Source organism: Oncorhynchus gorbuscha, linkage group LG05 (assembly GCF_021184085.1).
Source record: "Oncorhynchus gorbuscha isolate QuinsamMale2020 ecotype Even-year linkage group LG05, OgorEven_v1.0, whole genome shotgun sequence".
Taxonomy (NCBI): Eukaryota; Metazoa; Chordata; class Actinopteri; order Salmoniformes; family Salmonidae; genus Oncorhynchus; species Oncorhynchus gorbuscha.
In genome coordinates, this window is record NC_060177.1 from 371,558 (window position 1) to 388,522 (window position 16,965).

The 16,965-nt window shown below is 47.3% G+C and overlaps 1 protein-coding gene and 1 pseudogene across 1 annotated transcript in view; one reads left to right on the forward strand and one right to left on the reverse strand.

Annotated features, from left to right (window-relative positions):
* Positions 1-16,965, forward strand: part of LOC124034979 (solute carrier organic anion transporter family member 3A1-like) — a 92,001-nt gene that overhangs the window by 12,097 nt on the left and 62,939 nt on the right. The window lies entirely within an intron of this gene.
* On the reverse strand, positions 2,662-3,458 carry LOC124034980 (annotated as a pseudogene).

Sequence of the window (16,965 nt, forward strand, 5' to 3'; positions counted from 1 at the left end):
CCATGCTACCAGCAGGCTAGAACCAGGCTACCAGCAGGCTAGAACCAGGCTAGAACCAGGCTACCAGCAGGCTACCAGGCAGGCTAGAACCAGGCTACCAGGCTACCAGACTAGAACCAGGCTACCGTCAGACTAGAACCAGGCTACCAGCAGGCTAGAACCAGGCTACCAGCAGGCTAGAACCAGGCTACCGGCAGGCTAGAACCATGCTACCAGCAGGCTAGAACCAGGCTACTGCCAGGCTAGAATCAGGTTACCACCAGACTAGAACCAGGCTAACAGCATGCTAGAACCAGGCTACTACCAGGCTAGAACCAATCTACCAGCAGGGTAGAACCATGCTACCAGCAGGCTAGAACCAGGCTACCAGCAGGCTAGAACCAGGCTACCAGCAGGCTAGAACCAGGCTACCAGCAGGCTAGAACCAGGCTACAGGCTAGAACCAGGCTACCAGCAGGCTAGAACCAGGCTAGAACCAGGCTACCAGCAGGCTAGAACCAGGCTACCAGCAGGCTAGAACCAGGCTACCAGCAGGCTAGAACCAGGCTACCAGCAGACTAGAACCAGGCTACCGTACAGGCTAGAACCAGGCTATCTCCAGACTAGAACCAGGCTACCATCAGACTAGAACCAGGCTACCAGCAGGCTAGAACCAGGCTACCAGCAGGCTAGAACCAGGCTACTGCCAGGCTAGAACCAAGCTACAGGTTAGAACCATGCTACCAGACTAGAACCAGGCTAACAGCATGCTAGAACCAGGCTACCAGCAGGCTACCAGGCTAGAACCAGGCTACCAGCAGGGTAGAACCAGGCTACCAGCAGAACCAGCTACCAGCAGGCTAGAACCAGGCTACCAGCAGGCTAGAACCAGGCTACCAGCAGGCTAGAACCAGGCTACCAGCAGGCTAGAACCAGGCTACCAGCAGGCTAGAACCAGGCTACCAGCAGGCTAGAACCAGGCTACCAGCAGGCTAGAACCAGGCTACCAGCAGGCTAGAACCAGGCTACCAGCAGGCTAGAACCAGGCTACCAGCAGGCTAGAACCAGGCTACCAGCAGGCTAGAACCAGGCTACCAGCAGGCTAGAACCAGGCTACCAGCAGGCTAGAACCAGGCTAGAACCAGGCTACCAGCAGGTTAGAACCAAGCTACCAGCAGGCTAGAACCAGGCTACCAGCAGGCTAGAACCAGGCTACCAGCAGGCTAGAACCAGGCTACCAGCAGGCTAGAACCAGGCTACCAGCAGGCTAGAACCAGGCTACCACCAGGCTAGAACCAGGCTACCAGCAGGCTAGAACCAGGCTACCAGGGCTAGAACCAAGCTACCAGCAGGCTAGAACCAGGCTAACCCAGGCTACCAGCAGGCTAGAACCAGGCTACCAGCAGGCTAGAACCAGGCTACCAGCAGGTTAGAACCAAGCTACCAGCAGGCTAGAACCAGGCTACCAGCAGGCTAGAACCAGACTAGAACCAAGCTACCAGCAGGCTAGAACCAGGCTACCAGCAGGTTAGAACCAGGCTACCAGCAGGTTAGAACCAAGCTACCAGCAGGCTAGAACCAGGCTAGAACCAGACTACCAGCAGGCTAGAACCAAGCTACCAGCAGGCTAGAACCAGGCTACCAGCAGAACCAGGCTACCAGCAGGCTAGAACCAGGCTACCAGCAGGCTAGAACCAGGCTAGAACCAGGCTAGAACCAAGCTACCAGCAGGCTAGAACCAGGCTAGAACCAGGCTACCAGCAGGCTAGAACCAGGCTAGAACCAGGCTAGAACCAAGCTACCAGCAGGCTAGAACCAGGCTAGAACCAGGCTAGAACCAAGCTACCAGCAGGCTAGAACCAGGCTAGAACCAGGCTACAGTAGGTTAGAACCAGGCTACCAGCAGGCTAGAACCAGGCTAGAACCAAGCTACCAGCAGGCTAGAACCAGGCTACCAGCAGGTTAGAACCAGGCTACCAGCAGGTTAGAACCAAGCTACCAGCAGGCTAGAACCAGGCTAGAACCAGACTACCAGCAGGCTAGAACCAAGCTACCAGCAGGCTAGAACCAGGCTAGAACCAGGCTACCAGCAGGCTAGAACCAGGCTACCAGCAGGTTAGAACCAGGCTAGAACCAGGCTAGAACCAAGCTACCAGCAGGCTAGAACCAGGCTACCAGCAGGCTAGAACCAGGCTAGAACCAAGCTACCAGCAGGCTAGAACCAGGCTAGAACCAGGCTACAGCAGGTTAGAACCAGGCTACCAGCAGGCTAGAACCAGGCTACCAGCAGGCTAGAACCAGGCTACCAGGCTACCAGCAGCTAGAACCAGGCTACCAGCAGGCTAGAACAGGCTATCTTCCGGAAACATTGGAGGAATCATTGTCAACATGTATACAGCACCATAGTGTCATCAGAGAAACACATGCAGATTCAATAATGTTGTTTCAAACGCTTTTATTTCTATGTTTCAACCCAAAGTGATACAGAAAAGCACATTGTTCTGTACTACTAAATATTTATTTGATCTAAATCCGATAAGGCCATAAGACATGAGAAGCCGTGAAGTATAGTGAATAACACACAGCTGATGATTTGAATGAACAGGACACTGGATGATGTGTCAGATGTATTGTAGACATCTTCACCTTACTCTCCTCCTCCTGTGACTTGATGTCTTCCTCTCAGCAGCCGTAGAGTCGGCTGATCCTCAGGATGTCAGTGGTGGACATCCCCTGTCTCTGGCCGATGGACACGTCGGGGTTGGGGATGGGGGTGATGGTGTCCTTCCCGTTGACAGAGAAGGCTGTTTTTCCATAGTGCATGACAGAGCTGTAGTCATAGGGACTGTTCAGGTTGTTGGTGTTTTGTTTATCGAAGTTATTGACCATGTAAGAGTCGATGTTACTCCAGTTGATGGTGACGTACTGGTCACGGTCGCTCCTGGTTTGTTCGTGCTGGAATCCCAGAGCGTGGAGGGTCTCGTGCTGAATGATGCCGAGAAAGATGCAGCCAACGCTGTTAACAGAGACCGTCTGTTTCCTCCAATTCTCCCGAGAGAAGAGTAGCAGCCGCTCAAACTCTCAAAGCTGATGTAGTCTTTCTGGTTGCCACGTGGCACAAAGCGAATGCAGGTCTTGCTGTGGAACGACTGGACGGCGTGCTCAATCTCCTTCATGTCGGAGGGAGTGAATCTGCTGTCTTCTATTATGTAGGGCACTTCAATGTATCCGCTAGAGGCTTTCTTCCACAGGCAGCTGTTTCCTCCTTGCATGCACTGCATGGCGTTTCTGGTTCTTGGTACCACCAGGTCTCCCTCCATCAGCATCTCATCAGAGCCGTTATTAGCGGTCAGAATTCTCTCAGTGATGTCTACAGCCTCAAGGTGGTCTATCCACATGGCTGGTCCACTGTGGTCCATTTGGGCCTGAGAGAGGCCCAGTACCAGCAGCAGGATGGTGAGAGAGGGGCTTTGCTCCATCTTCAGTGTGTGAACAGATTCTGGATGGCTCCTTGGTTCTGGCAGTGGAGATACTCTAGATGTCTTGGTCTTTGAGATGCTTTGGAGAGGCTCCTTGGCACTGAGTCTTGATGTGTGATTCTGTCTGGTCAGTCCTGGGCTTTTATACAGACCTCTACAGGTGTGTCTGCAGTAGGATTAAGGGTTGGGGTCCATGTTGTTAGTTCTAAATAAACCTCTGAAGGGAGGACTCCATCTACAGTTTACACAAGGATTAATTTACTAGGCTGGAGTTCTTGTTTAAAACCACCATTAGGACTACTGGGCCGGCTCCAGGCATAAGCGACATGAGCGGTCGCCGACCCCAAAAATGTAATCATATCATTTTGGGGGAAACTCAGTCAGGGTCTCAACTTACTGTTGAGAGTTAAATTAGTAGAATACACAAGGTGCAAGTTTGAAATGTGGTTGTGCATCAGCTGTTTTTCACTTGTTATGTCAGTCACTGACCCTCAATCAGCCAGATAACACTGTTTAGATTGTATTAGTCCGTATCACTCAGATATCAGTAACATGGCAAAATGTGTACAACTGCAGCCAGATAACACTGTTTAGATTGTATTAGTCCGTATCACTCAGATATCAGTAACATGGCAAAATGTAAACAGCCAGATAACACTGTTTAGATTGTATTAGTCAAAATATCAGTAACATGGCAAAATGTGTACAACTGCAGCCAGATAACACTGTTTAGATTGTATTAGTCCGTATCACTCAGATATCAGTAACATGGCAAAATGTGTACAACTGCAGCCAGATAACACTGTTTAGATTGTATTAGTCCGTATCACTCAGATATCAGTAACATGGCAAAATGTGTACAACTGCAGAGCATGTACTTTAACGTTCAAGAGAGGGGCCACAATATTTTTTTGATCCCTTGGTGGGGGGCCCCAAAAATGTTAGAACCGGGCCTGCAACACACACACACACACACACACACACACACACACACACACACACACACACACACACACACACACACACACACACACACACACACACACACACACACACACACACACACACACACACACACACACACACACACACACACACACACACACACAGCTCGGTTTCCAGCTGGTCCAGTCTCCAGCTCATCCATTAGGGCTATTCTGGGTGGGACTAGCTCACTGATGCACCTCTCTTAGCCATGTTGTCTTAAACAGTCCTCACTAAGGGTTAAAGCTGCTTTGTTTGCAGGAAACACCCCACCCTGTTCTCATAGTTTATAAAATAGCTATCCTATTACCCAAATATACTGTTGTATCTTCATTAAAGTTACATGTGATTAATGAAAAGCACATCCATTTGTCCATCCAGATGATAATAAAGTTGATGAGATCAGCCATATGTCCCCCAGTATGATGAGATCAGTCATATGTCCCCCAGTATGATGAGATCAGCCATATGTCCCCCAGTATGATGAGATCAGCCATATGTCCCCCAGTATGATGAGATCAGCCATATGTCCCCCAGTATGATGAGATCAGCCATATGTCCCTCAGTCAGTAGTATGATGAGATCAGCCATATGTCCCTCAGTCAGTAGTATGATGAGAGATCAGCCATATGTCCCTCAGTCAGTAGTATGATGAGATCAGCCATATGTCCCTCAGTCAGTAGTATGATGAGATCAGCCATATGTCCCTCAGTCAGTAGTATGATGAGATCAGCCATATGTCCCTCAGTCAGTAGTATGATGAGATCAGCCATATGTCCCTCAGTCAGTAGTATGATGAGATCAGCCATATGTCCCCCAGTATGATGAGATCATATGTAGTATGATGAGATCAGCCATATGTCCCCAGTCAGTAGTATGATGAGATCAGCCATATGTCCCAGTCAGTAGTATGATGAGATCAGTCATATGTCCCCAGTGATGAGATCAGCCATATGTCCCCCAGTATGATGAGATCAGCCATATGTCCCCCAGTATGATGAGATCAGCCATATGTCCCTCAGTATGATGAGATCAGCCATATGTCCCCCAGTCAGTAGTATGATGAGATCAGCCATATGTCCCCCAGTATGATGAGATCAGATGAGATCAGCCATATGTCCCCCAGTATGATGAGATCAGCCATATGTCCCCCAGTCAGTAGTATGATGAGATCAGCCATATGTCCCCCAGTATGATGAGATCAGCCATATGTCCCCCAGTATGATGATGAGATCAGCCATATGTCCCCCAGTCAGTAGTGATGAGATCAGCCATATGTCCCCCAGTATGATGAGATCAGCCATATGTCCCCCAGTCAGTAGTATGATGAGATCAGCCATATGTCCCCCAGTCAGTAGTATGATGAGATCAGCCATATGTCCCCCAGTCAGTAGTATGATGAGATCAGCCATATGTCCCCCAGTCAGTCAGTAGTATGATGAGATCAGCCATATGTCCCTCAGTCAGTAGTATGATGAGATCAGCCATATGTCCCCCAGTCAGTAGTATGATGAGATCAGCCATATGTCCCCCAGTCAGTAGTATGATGAGATCAGCCATATGTCCCCCAGTCAGTAGTATGATGAGATCAGCCATATGTCCCCCAGTATGATGAGATCAGCCATATGTCCCCAGTCAGTAGTATGATGAGATCAGCCATATGTCCCTCAGTCAGTAGTATGATGAGATCAGCCATATGTCCCCCAGTCAGTAGTATGATGAGATCAGCCATATGTCCCCCAGTCAGTAGTATGATGAGATCAGCCATATGTCCCCAGTCAGTAGTATGATGAGATCAGCCATATGTCCCCCAGTCAGTAGTATGATAGATCAGCCATATGTCCCCAGTCAGTAGTATGATGAGATCAGCCATATGTCCCCAGTCAGTAGTATGATGAGATCAGCCATATGTCCCCCAGTATGATGAGATCAGTAGTCCCTCAGTCATGATGAGATCAGCCATATGTCCCCCAGTCAGTAGTATGATGAGATCAGCCATATGTCCCCAGTCAGTAGTATGATGAGATCAGCCATATGTCCCCAGTCAGTAGTATGATGAGATCAGCCATATGTCCCCAGTATGATGAGATCAGTATGTCCCCCAGTGATGAGATCAGCCATATGTCCCTCAGTCAGTAGTATGATGAGATCAGCCATATGTCCCCAGTCAGTAGATGATGAGATCAGCCATATGTCCCCAGTCAGTAGTATGATGAGATCAGCCATATGTCCCCCAGTCAGTAGTATGATGAGATCAGCCATATGTCCCTCAGTCAGTAGTATGATGAGATCAGCCATATGTCCCCCAGTCAGTAGTATGATGAGATCAGCCATATGTCCCCCAGTCAGTAGTATGATGAGATCAGCCATATGTCCCCAGTCAGTAGTATGATGAGATCAGCCATATGTCCCCCAGTATGTCCCATATGTCCCTCAGTCAGTAGTATGATGAGATCAGCCATATGTCCCCCAGTATGATGAGATCAGCCATATGTCCCTCAGTCAGTAGTATGATGAGATCAGCCATATGTCCCCCAGTCAGTAGTATGATGAGATCAGCCATATGTCCCCCAGTCAGTAGTATGATGAGATCAGCCATATGTCCCCCAGTCAGTAGTATGATGAGATCAGCCATATGTCCCTCAGTCAGTAGTATGATGAGATCAGCCATATGTCCCCAGTCAGTAGTATGATGAGATCAGCCATATGTCCCCAGTCAGTAGTATGATGAGATCAGCCATATGTCCCCCAGTCAGTAGTATGATGAGATCAGCCATATGTCCCTCAGTCAGTAGTATGATGAGATCAGCCATATGTCCCCAGTCAGTAGTATGATGAGATCAGCCATATGTCCCCAGTCAGTAGTATGATGAGATCAGCCATATGTCCCCAGTCAGTAGTATGATGAGATCAGCCATATGTCCCCCAGTCAGTAGTATGATGAGATCAGCCATATGTCCCCCAGTCAGTAGTATGATGAGATCAGCCATATGTCCCCAGTCAGTAGTATGATGAGATCAGCCATATGTCCCCCAGTCAGTAGTATGATGAGATCAGCCATATGTCCCTCAGTCAGTAGTATGATGAGATCAGCCATATGTCCCCCAGTCAGTAGTATGATGAGATCAGCCATATGTCCCCCAGTAGTATGATGAGATCAGCCATATGTCCCCAGTCAGTAGTATGATGAGATCAGCCATATGTCCCCAGTCAGTAGTATGATGAGATCAGCCATATGTCCCCCAGTGATGAGATCAGCCATATGTCCCCCAGTATGATGAGATCAGCCATATGTCCCCCAGTATGATGAGATCAGCCATATGTCCCCAGTCAGTAGTATGATGAGATCAGCCATATGTCCCTCAGTCAGTAGTATGATGAGATCAGCCATATGTCCCTCAGTCAGTAGTATGATGAGATCAGCCATATGTCCCCCAGTCAGTAGTGATGAGATCAGCCATATGTCCCCCATGATGAGATCAGCCATATGTCCCCCAGTCAGTAGTATGATGAGATCAGCCATATGTCCCTCAGTCAGTAGTATGATGAGATCAGCCATATGTCCCTCAGTCAGTAGTATGATGAGATCAGCCATATGTCCCTCAGTCAGTAGTATGATGAGATCAGCCATATGTCCCTCAGTATGATGAGATCAGCCATATGTATGATGAGATCAGCCATATGTCCCCAGTAGTATGATGAGATCAGCCATATGTCCCCAGTCAGTAGTATGATGAGATCAGCCATATGTCCCTCAGTCAGTAGTATGATGAGATCAGCCATATGTCCCCAGCAGTATGATGAGATCAGCCATATGTCCCTCAGTCAGTAGTATGATGAGATCAGCCATATGTCCCCCAGTCAGTAGTATGATGAGATCAGCCATATGTCCCCAGTCAGTAGTGATGAGATCAGCCATATGTCCCTCAGTCAGTAGTATGATGAGATCAGCCATATGTCCCCCAGTATGATGAGATCAGCCATATGTCCCCCAGTCAGTAGTATGATGAGATCAGCCATATGTCCCCAGTCAGTAGTATGATGAGATCAGCCATATGTCCCCCAGTATGATGAGATCAGCCATATGTCCCCCAGTCAGTAGTATGATGAGATCAGCCATATGTCCCTCAGTCAGTAGTATGATGAGATCAGCCATATGTCCCCCAGTCAGTAGTATGATGAGATCAGCCATATGTCCCTCAGTCAGTAGTATGATGAGATCAGCCATATGTCCCCAGTCAGTAGTATGATGAGATCAGCCATATGTCCCCAGTCAGTAGTATGATGAGATCAGCCATATGTCCCCAGTCAGTAGTATGATATGGAGATCAGCCATATGTCCCTCAGTCAGTAGTATGATGAGATCAGCCATATGTCCCCCAGTCAGTAGTATGATGAGATCAGCCATATGTCCCTCAGTCAGTAGTATGATGAGATCAGCCATATGTCCCTCAGTCAGTAGTATGATGAGATCAGCCATATGTCCCCCAGTATGATGAGATCAGCCATATGTCCCTCAGTCAGTAGTATGATGAGATCAGCCATATGTCCCCCAGTATGATGAGATCAGCCATATGTCCCCCAGTATGATGAGATCAGCCATATGTCCCTCAGTCAGTAGTATGATGAGATCAGCCATATGTCCCCCAGTATGATGAGATCAGCCATATGTCCCCCAGTATGATGAGATCAGCCATATGTCCCTCAGTCAGTAGTATGATGAGATCAGCCATATGTCCCTCAGTCAGTAGTATGATGAGATCAGCCATATGTCCCCCAGTCAGTAGTATGATGAGATCAGCCATATGTCCCCCAGTCAGTAGTATGATGAGATCAGTCATATGTCCCCCAGTCAGTAGTATGATGAGATCAGCCATATGTCCCCCAGTCAGTAGTATGATGAGATCAGCCATATGTCCCCCAGTATGATGAGATCAGCCATATGTCCCCCAGTCAGTAGTATGATGAGATCAGCCATATGTCCCCCAGTCAGTAGTATGATGAGATCAGCCATATGTCCCCCAGTCAGTAGTATGATGAGATCAGCCATATGTCCCTCAGTCAGTAGTATGATATGAGATCAGCCATATGTCCCCAGTGATGAGATCAGCCATATGTCCCCCAGTCAGTAGTATGATGAGATCAGCCATATGTCCCTCAGTCAGTAGTATGATGAGATCAGATGAGATCAGCCATATGTCCCCCAGTCAGTAGTATGATATGTCCCCCATCAGCCATATGTCCCCCAGTCAGTAGTATGATGAGATCAGCCATATGTCCCTCAGTCAGTAGTATGATGAGATCAGCCATATGTCCCCCAGTCAGTAGTATGATGAGATCAGCCATATGTCCCCCAGTATGATGAGATCAGCCATAGTCCCCAGTATGATGAGATCAGCCATATGTCCCTCAGTCAGTAGTATGATGAGATCAGCCATATGTCCCTCAGTCAGTATCAGCCATATGTCCCTCAGTCAGTAGTATGATGAGATCAGCCATATGTCCCTCAGTATGATGAGATCATGTCCCCCAGTGATGAGATCAGCCATATGTCCCCAGTCAGTAGTATGATGAGATCAGCCATATGTCCCCCAGTCAGTAGTATGATGAGATCAGCCATATGTCCCCCAGTCAGTAGTATGATGAGATCAGCCATATGTCCTCAGTCAGTAGTATGATGAGATCAGCCATATGTCCCCCAGTATGATGAGATCAGCCATATGTCCCCAGTCAGTAGTATGATGAGATCAGCCATATGTCCCTCAGTCAGTAGTATGATGAGATCAGCCATATGTCCCCCAGTCAGTAGTATGATGAGATCAGCCATATGTCCCCCAGTCAGTAGTATGATGAGATCAGCCATATGTCCCCCAGTCAGTAGTATGATGAGATCAGTATGTCACTCAGATGAGATCAGCCATATGTCCCCCAGTATGATGAGATCAGCCATATGTCCCCCAGTCAGTAGTATGATGAGATCAGCCATATGTCCCTCAGTCAGTAGTATGATGAGATCAGCCATATATGATCCCCTCAGTCAGTAGTATGATGAGATCAGCCCCCCAGTCAGTAGTATGATGAGATCAGCCATATGTCCCCCAGTCAGTAGTATGATGAGATCAGCCATATGTCCCCCAGTATGATGAGATCAGCCATATGTCCCCCAGTCAGTAGTATGATGAGATCAGCCATATGTCCCCCAGTATGATGAGATCAGCCATATGTCCCCCAGTCAGTAGTATGATATGGAGATCAGCCATATGTCCCTCAGTCAGTAGTATGATGAGATCAGCCATATGTCCCCCAGTCAGTAGTATGATGAGATCAGCCATATGTCCCTCAGTCAGTAGTATGATGAGATCAGCCATATGTCCCCCAGTATGATGAGATCAGCCATATGTCCCTCAGTCAGTAGTATGATGAGATCAGCCATATGTCCCTCAGTCAGTAGTATGATGAGATCAGTCATATGTCCCCCAGTCAGTAGTATGATGAGATCAGCCATATGTCCCTCAGTCAGTAGTATGATGAGATCAGCCATATGTCCCCCAGTCAGTAGTATGATGAGATCAGCCATATGTCCCTCAGTCAGTAGTATGATGAGATCAGCCATATGTCCCTCAGTCAGTAGTATGATGAGATCAGCCATATGTCCCCCAGTATGATGAGATCAGCCATATGTCCCCCAGTCAGTAGTATGATGAGATCAGCCATATGTCCCCCAGTATGATGAGATCAGCCATATGTCCCTCAGTCAGTAGTATGATGAGATCAGCCATATGTCCCCCAGTATGATGAGATCAGCCATATGTCCCTCAGTCAGTAGTATGATGAGATCAGCCATATGTCCCTCAGTCAGTAGTATGATGAGATCAGCCATATGTCCCTCAGTCAGTAGTATGATGAGATCAGCCATATGTCCCCCAGTCAGTAGTATGATATGGAGATCAGCCATATGTCCCCCAGTCAGTAGTATGATGAGATCAGCCATATGTCCCCAGTCAGTAGTATGATGAGATCAGCCATATGTCCCCCAGTCAGTAGTATGATGAGATCAGCCATATGTCCCCCAGTCAGTAGTATGATGAGATCAGCCATATGTCCCTCAGTCAGTAGTATGATGAGATCAGCCATATGTCCCCCAGTATGATGAGATCAGCCATATGTCCCCCAGTCAGTAGTATGATGAGATCAGCCATATGTCCCCCAGTCAGTAGTATGATGAGATCAGCCATATGTCCCTCAGTCAGTAGTATGATGAGATCAGCCATATGTCCCCCAGTCAGTAGTATGATGAGATCAGCCATATGTCCCCCAGTCAGTAGTATGATGAGATCAGCCATATGTCCCTCAGTCAGTAGTATGATGAGATCAGCCATATGTCCCCCAGTATGATGAGATCAGCCATATGTCCCTCAGTCAGTAGTATGATGAGATCAGCCATATGTCCCCCAGTCAGTAGTATGAGTCAGAGATCAGCCATATGTCACTCAGTCAGTAGTATGATGAGATCAGCCATATGTCCCCCAGTATGATGAGATCAGCCATATGTCCCCCAGTCAGTAGTATGATGAGATCAGCCATATGTCAGTCAGTAGTATGATGAGATCAGCCATATGTCCCTCAGTCAGTAGTATGATGAGATCAGCCATATGTCCCTCAGTCAGTAGTATGATGAGATCAGCCATATGTCCCTCAGTCAGTAGTATGATGAGATCAGCCATATGTCCCCCAGTATGATGAGATCAGCCATATGTCCCTCAGTCAGTAGTATGATGAGATCAGCCATATGTCCCCCAGTATGATGAGATCAGCCATATGTCCCCCAGTCAGTAGTATGATGAGATCAGCCATATGTCCCTCAGTCAGTAGTATGATGAGATCAGCCATATGTCCCCCAGTATGATGAGATCAGCCATATGTCCCCCAGTCAGTAGTATGATGAGATCAGCCATATGTCCCTCAGTCAGTAGTATGATGAGATCAGCCATATGTCCCCCAGTCAGTAGTATGATATGGAGATCAGCCATATGTCCCTCAGTCAGTAGTATGATGAGATCAGCCATATGTCCCTCAGTCAGTAGTATGATGAGATCAGCCATATGTCCCCCAGTATGATGAGATCAGCCATATGTCCCTCAGTCAGTAGTATGATGAGATCAGCCATATGTCCCCCAGTATGATGAGATCAGCCATATGTCCCCCAGTATGATGAGATCAGCCATATGTCCCCCAGTCAGTAGTATGATGAGATCAGCCATATGTCCCTCAGTCAGTAGTATGATGAGATCAGCCATATGTCCCCCAGTATGATGAGATCAGCCATATGTCCCCCAGTCAGTAGTATGATGAGATCAGCCATATGTCCCTCAGTCAGTAGTATGATGAGATCAGCCATATGTCCCTCAGTCAGTAGTATGATGAGATCAGCCATATGTCCCCCAGTCAGTAGTATGATGAGATCAGCCATATGTCCCTCAGTCAGTAGTATGATGAGATCAGCCATATGTCCCCAGTATGATGAGATCAGAGATCCCCAGTCAGTAGTATGATGAGATCAGCCATATGTCCCCAGTTAGTAGTATGATATGAGATCAGCCATATGTCCCTCAGTCAGTAGTATGATGAGATCAGCCATATGTCACTCAGTCAGTAGTATGATGAGATCAGCCATATGTCCCTCAGTTAGTAGTATGATATGGAGATCAGCCATATGTCCCTCAGTCAGTAGTATGATGAGATCAGCCATATGTCCCTCAGTCAGTAGTATGATGAGATCAGCCATATGTCCCCCAGTATGATGAGATCAGCCATATGTCCCTCAGTCAGTAGTATGATGAGATCAGCCATATGTCCCCCAGTATGATGAGATCAGCCATATGTCCCTCAGTCAGTAGTATGATGAGATCAGCCATATGTCCCCCAGTCAGTAGTATGATGAGATCAGCCATATGTCCCTCAGTCAGTAGTATGATGAGATCAGCCATATGTCCCTCAGTCAGTAGTATGATGAGATCAGCCATATGTCCCCCAGTCAGCCATATGTCCCCCAGTCAGTAGTATGATGAGATCAGCCATATGTCCCTCAGTTAGTAGTATGATATGAGATCAGTCATATGTCCCCAGTCAGTAGTATGATGAGATCAGCCATATGTCCCCAGTCAGTAGTATGATGAGATCAGCCATATGTCCCTCAGTCAGTAGTATGATGAGATCAGCCATATGTCCCCGTCAGTAGTATGATGAGATCAGCCATATGTCCCCCAGTCAGTAGTATGATGAGATCAGCCATATGTCCCCCAGTCAGTAGTATGATGAGATCAGCCATATGTCCCTCAGTCAGTAGAATGATGAGATCAGCCATATGTCCCCCAGTCAGTAGTATGATGAGATCAGCCATATGTCCCCCAGTCAGTAGTATGATGAGATCAGCCATATGTCCCTCAGTCAGTAGTATGATGAGATCAGCCATATGTCCCCCAGTATCCCATATGTCCCCCAGTCAGTAGTATGATGAGATCAGCCATATGTCCCCCAGTCAGTAGTATGATGAGATCAGCCATATGTCCCTCAGTCAGTAGTATGATGAGATCAGCCATATGTCCCCCAGTCAGTAGTATGATGAGATCAGCCATATGTCCCCAGTCAGTAGTATGATGAGATCAGCCATATGTCCCTCAGTCAGTAGTATGATGAGATCAGCCATATGTCCCCCAGTATGATGAGATCAGCCATATGTCCCTCAGTCAGTAGTATGATGAGATCAGCCATATGTCCCCCAGTATGATGAGATCAGCCATATGTCCCCCAGTCAGTAGTATGATGAGATCAGCCATATGTCCCTCAGTCAGTAGTATGATGAGATCAGCCATATGTCCCCCAGTATGATGAGATCAGCCATATGTCCCCCAGTCAGTAGTATGATGAGATCAGCCATATGTCCCTCAGTCAGTAGTATGATGAGATCAGCCATATGTCCCTCAGTCAGTAGTATGATATGGAGATCAGCCATATGTCCCTCAGTCAGTAGTATGATGAGATCAGCCATATGTCCCTCAGTCAGTAGTATGATGAGATCAGCCATATGTCCCCCAGTATGATGAGATCAGCCATATGTCCCTCAGTCAGTAGTATGATGAGATCAGCCATATGTCCCCCAGTATGATGAGATCAGCCATATGTCTCCCAGTCAGTAGTATGATGAGATCAGCCATATGTCACTCAGTCAGTAGTATGATGAGATCAGCCATATGTCCCCCAGTATGATGAGATCAGCCATATGTCCCCCAGTCAGTAGTATGATGAGATCAGCCATATGTCACTCAGTCAGTAGTATGATGAGATCAGCCATATGTCCCTCAGTTAGTAGTATGATATGGAGATCAGCCATATGTCCCTCAGTCAGTAGTATGATGAGATCAGCCATATGTCCCTCAGTCAGTAGTATGATGAGATCAGCCATATGTCCCCCAGTATGATGAGATCAGCCATATGTCCCCCAGTATGATGAGATCAGCCATATGTCCCCCAGTCAGTAGTATGATGAGATCAGCCAATTTCCCTCAGTCAGTAGTATGATGAGATCAGCCATATGTCCCCCAGTATGATCCCATATGTCCCCCAGTCAGTAGTATGATGAGATCAGCCATATGTCCCTCAGTCAGTAGTATGATGAGATCAGCCATATGTCCCTCAGTCAGTAGTATGATGAGATCAGCCATATGTCCCCCAGTCAGTAGTATGATGAGATCAGCCATATGTCCCTCAGTCAGTAGTATGATGAGATCAGCCATATGTCCCCCAGTATGATGAGATCAGCCATATGTCCCCCAGTCAGTAGTATGATGAGATCAGCCATATGTCCCTCAGTTAGTAGTATGATATGGAGATCAGCCATATGTCCCTCAGTCAGTAGCATGATGAGATCAGCCATATGTCACTCAGTCAGTAGTATGATGAGATCAGCCATATGTCCCTCAGTTAGTAGTATGATATGGAGATCAGCCATATGTCCCTCAGTCAGTAGTATGATGAGATCAGCCATATGTCCCTCAGTCAGTAGTATGATGAGATCAGCCATATGTCCCCCAGTATGATGAGATCAGCCATATGTCCCTCAGTCAGTAGTATGATGAGATCAGCCATATGTCCCCCAGTATGATGAGATCAGCCATATGTCCCTCAGTCAGTAGTATGATGAGATCAGCCATATGTCCCCCAGTCAGTAGTATGATGAGATCAGCCATATGTCACTCAGTCAGTAGTATGATGTGATCAGCCATATGTCCCCCAGTATGATGAGATCAGCCATATGTCCCCCAGTCAGTAGTATGATGAGATCAGCCATATGTCCCCCAGTCAGTAGTATGATGAGATCAGCCATATGTCCCTCAGTCAGTAGTATGATGAGATCAGCCATATGTCCCCCAGTCAGTAGTATGATGAGATCAGCCATATGTCCCCCAGTATGATGATATCAGCCATATGTCCCCCAGTCAGTAGTATGATGAGATCAGCCATATGTCCCTCAGTCAGTAGTATGATGAGATCAGCCATATGTCCCTCAGTCAGTAGTATGATGAGATCAGCCATATGTCCCCCAGTATGATGAGATCAGTCATATGTCCCCCAGTCAGTAGTATGATGAGATCAGCCATATGTCCCTCAGTTAGTAGTATGATATGGAGATCAGCCATATGTCCCTCAGTCAGTAGTATGATGAGATCAGCCATATGTCCCTCAGTCAGTAGTATGATGAGATCAGCCATATGTCCCCCAGTATGATGAGATCAGCCATATGTCCCTCAGTCAGTAGTATGATGAGATCAGTCATATGTCCCCCAGTCAGTAGTATGATGAGATCAGCCATATGTCCCCCAGTATGATGAGATCAGCCATATGTCCCCCAGTATGATGAGATCAGCCATATGTCCCCCAGTATGATGAGATCAGCCATATGTCCCTCAGTCAGTAGTATGATGAGATCAGCCATATGTCCCCCAGTCAGTAGTATGATGAGATCAGCCATATGTCCCTCAGTCAGTAGTATGATGAGATCAGCCATATGTCCCCCAGTCAGTAGTATGATGAGATCAGCCATATGTCCCTCAGTCAGTAGTATGATGAGATCAGCCATATGTCCCCCAGTCAGTAGTATGATGAGATCAGCCATATGTCCCCCAGTCAGTAGTATGATGAGATCAGCCATATGTCCCTCAGTCAGTAGTATGATGAGATCAGCCATATGTCCCTCAGTCAGTAGTATGATGAGATCAGCCATATGTCCCTCAGTCAGTAGTATCATGAGATCAGCCATATGTCCCCCAGTCAGTAGTATGATGAGATCAGCCATATGTCCCTCAGTCAGTAGTATGATGAGATCAGCCATATGTCCCCCAGTCAGTAGTATGATGAGATCAGCCATATGTCCCCCAGTATGATGAGATCAGCCATATGTCCCCCAGTCAGTAGTATGATGAGATCAGCCATATGTCCCCCAGTCAGTAGTATGATGAGATCAGCC